The sequence below is a fragment of the Apium graveolens genome, chromosome 10, assembly GCF_009905375.1.
Source record: "Apium graveolens cultivar Ventura chromosome 10, ASM990537v1, whole genome shotgun sequence".
NCBI lineage: Eukaryota > Viridiplantae > Streptophyta > Magnoliopsida > Apiales > Apiaceae > Apium > Apium graveolens.
This window is the reverse complement of record NC_133656.1, coordinates 152,883,694-152,887,809: the sequence shown is the minus strand read 5'-3', so window position 1 is coordinate 152,887,809 and position 4,116 is coordinate 152,883,694.

Genomic DNA, 4,116 nt, shown 5'->3' with positions numbered 1-4,116 from the left:
AATTTTCAGCATTGCAACATGTCCATTTATTAAAGGTTCCAAGTTCCAACTAGACCTGACAAAATAGGTCCGTATCCGAAGAACCGAACCGAAATCTATGGATCCGAGATTCGATCCGAGATCCAAATTATATAATCCGATAATTATCCGAAAACCAAATTAAACCGATCCGAAAATTACCCGAACCAAAAATTTAACCGAAAATAATCCGAAATACTAGATCCGATTATAAATTGGAACCGAACAAAACCGATTCATATAATATTTGAACCGAATATGATCTGAAATAAGCAAACTTCATACTTAAATTTATCTTATATTCGTGATAATTTAATTATTTAATTATAAATTAATGTAAAAATACATTATATTATATTAAAAGTACTACATTTAATAAAAAGATATTTTTTAAGTCTCAAAACATGAAAATATAAATAAGTTAAGATCCGAAATATCCGAATCAAATTTAATCCGAACTGAATTTTATCCGATTTTTTTCCGAATTTCATCCGTTTTTTATCCGAATTAGACCCGAACCGAATCACATCTAATCCGATCCGATCCGATCCGAATGACCTCAAATTATATCATAATCCGAAAGTGGAACCGATCCGAAATAGATCCGATCCGAAACCGATCCAGTTATCCGATTTGTGGGGTCTAGTTCCAACCCCTAATAAGCTTAGTACAAAATAACTCGTAGAAAATTGCTAATAAGCTTTTATAGTATAAATAAAGATCAAGTAGTATCAGTTAACAGCACAGTTTCATAAAGTACATTATCAATGAAACAACTGAGTTTTTTCCATCTAAATTTAGAATTGAAGTGATTCGGATCTCTTATCGACATAACTGCATCCGGAAATGTTCTCCTGGGCTAACGCAGAGGTATAAAAAATGTTACAAAAAATTATCACAAAATGACATGACATTGGTAATGTGGTAGTATAAACTTAATTTGATTAATGTTAGTAATGTGAATGGTTGGAATCTATTTATATTTAGCCAATAAACATTAACATTTATAACTATTTTGGGAAATAGTTCTCCTCACCTCTACTTAAACAATAAAAAAAGTTTTTTCTTTGTCAAGTTTGATTAGAGTTACTTGTAATGAAATATTATGCAAAAATGTGAGCATACAGGACCTCAATCCAAATATCTGGAACCCCAGGAAGACACCAATGTATGCCGTGTGAATTATGGGTGAACAAAAAACTGACTAAACCGCAACTCGTCTCTTATTTCGGCCGACGGAACTGAACTATTCAAAATCTGAAGTTTAGTTGTTTTAATTTTTTGTCAACAGAATATAATGTATTGGGTCAAAACTTAAAAAATTTAAACCCTTACTAACCCAATCCAATCCGATTTTATAATTACAGCATTATTATTTGAAATTTGAAATTTATGTATTTATTGTATTAATTAATATATTCGAAATAATATTACTCCCTCCGTCCCAATTAATCTGTCATGTTTGACTTTTTGTGATCAAATTGACCAAATTTTGACTAAAAATTTCATATAATATATGATCGAAAAAAATTATAAAAATTATATCATTAGAAAGTATACGTAATCTACTTTAATACATATTTTTCAATTTTTCAAAATAATGAAAGATTGATATTTAATTTACGGTCAAAATTGAGTCAATTTGACCACAAAAAATCAAACATGATGGATAAATTGGGACGGAGGGAGTACTATTTTACGGATAATACACTATAAGTTATTGACTATGAACTGAAGAGTACACGGTACGTATAATATCCAATAATATTTATCTTCCGTTAAATTATGGGGTACTACTAGTTTACTTCAACTTTTGTTAAATTTATTTAAAACTTTGACTTCTGAAAAATATTTAAATAATTTTATTCGAGTTTTGAACCAAACCAACCCGACCTAACATATAAAGGATAGGGTTGGGTTAAAAATATTTTTTTTTGGTTAACGGATTTTTTTTTTTAAAAACTGAACTAATTGTATTGGTTCGATTTATTACCCCTGACCCGAATAATCCAACCCAAATTCACCCTGTCATAACAACTAGTTGGCTTTGCCAATTGTTCTTCACTTAAAGCCACCCATTGCTTTCTTTAAATTGACGGGTGCTCGTCTTTTCTGTACTCCGAAAGTTTCTCATCATTCTAGGGTCTGTTCCACTTCCCCTGCACGCTTCTTTTTTGATCATTTCTTGCTCATTTTAGCAATTTTCGTCGATATAAAAGGATTTGCAAGAACAATTTGAAAAGCAAGAAAGTAAATAAATTAACTATACCTTTGATGAGTTGATGACACGTTCAAGAAGAATAAATGTGACTTGTTATGGTCGATATGGATTTCTAACCAATCTTACCATGTCTTCCAGAGTGTATGTTAGTATGATGCGGTTGGGAGGTCAAAAACGCATCAAATCAGATATAGCGGTTTTTTAAAATCTCCAACCGCATTCACAATTGCAGTTAATCTCGGCTTTTTCAACCGTGACTTTACAGTTAGTGCGGATTGACTTGCAATTAAACGACCGACTTGTACGATAAATGATAAATAAAAGAGCTCCGAAATATATCTGCCAAATCTTAGAATTTTGTAAAATTAAAATGTTCTATATGTTGTTACTGTAAATTGTAAAACACATCCAATAATATACTACAACAAAAAAAAAGACAGTACCTCAAAGTCCAACATCCCAAAAGCCCAAACATTTTATTCTATAACTTTTATATACAGTGTTTTATAATATATAATTATGGGTGCCCTTCCACAGCCAGGTGGTTCTAGTAACCACCTGCCGCATTTTTACATTGCGGAATCATAGCAGCGTTGCTTCAATGCGGGCTACGCATTGTTACATTGCGGGAGCTCACAGCTTTGACTCAATGCGGCTTGCGCAATGCTTCATTGCTGGAAACAATTAGTTTTATTTTTAAATAATTGTAAAATAATAGATAATAAATATATAAATAATTTTAATTGATGTTTAAATTGCTAATTTATTTATTTTTTGGTTTTTATATTTTTATTTTGTATTTATATATTTCTGTTAATAAATTTTTTATTTTAACAAACTATTACTTAAAATTCGTGAAATTACAAAATAACCCCGGCCTCCGCAATGACCCATTGCAACCCCGCAATGAGTCATTGCGGCAGACGAGACCCGGGTTTAACCCGTTTCTTCCTGAAATCCCTAATTTCATTGTGTGTCTTATACATATTCGAGTATGTTATTCGAGTAGTCTAACTCTTTAGATTTAGAGGTGTATATAATGTTTGATACTTAATGCATTTGTAGGTTGCTGCTACTGCTACCCCTGTTACTCCTACTACCGAGCGCACTTTTGGGAGTTCTGAGTTGACTCCTGCTACTGAGTTGACTCCACTTGCAGGTGGCATGGTGAAATTTGGTTGTCATAGTGGTGTTATTCCTGATAGTTTGAGGATGATCTTTGATGTACGTATGTTGAATCATTCCATTTTTTATGTTTGATTCTTGCAGTACGTATTTTGAATATGTGTTTGATTTGATACTCTTGAAATATATTTGCAGATGGACACTGATGAAGACAAGTTGAAGGATAAACTGAGGCGGGGTGGTCCTGGGCGGCGTGCTGATATGACGAGGCCATTGAAAAACAGGAAGATTTTTCGGCTATACAAGCACTGGTGGGGTAATAAGAATGATTTTATTTGGAGAGATCATAGAGGCACTGCTGAGCTTACTTGGGATTATGTCCAGACCTTAAAGCCCGAATGTGATTTAGACAGCAATGTCGTGGATGCCTACATAGAGTTGTTGAAGGTTAGGGAGTCCATCTCGGGTCTGGAGCCCACGGCTAAGAAGTTCTTCTTTAACTTCAGCTTTTTCGTGCAACTGCTGTTAAAAGATTATTGCAAGAACTTGAAGGTAAAACAAAAAGTACTTTTTAGTTCATGTGTTACTAAGTTAATGATAATTGATAACTCTTTGATTTTGTAGTTCATTTGATCTTTTATAATTGTTTCAATGTTGCAGGCCCATCCCGAAGCTGAACTTTCAGATGTGCAGTTGGCCGGTCTGCATAGTTTATATAATTCATATGCAGTCCAGCGGATTGGGCCATCATT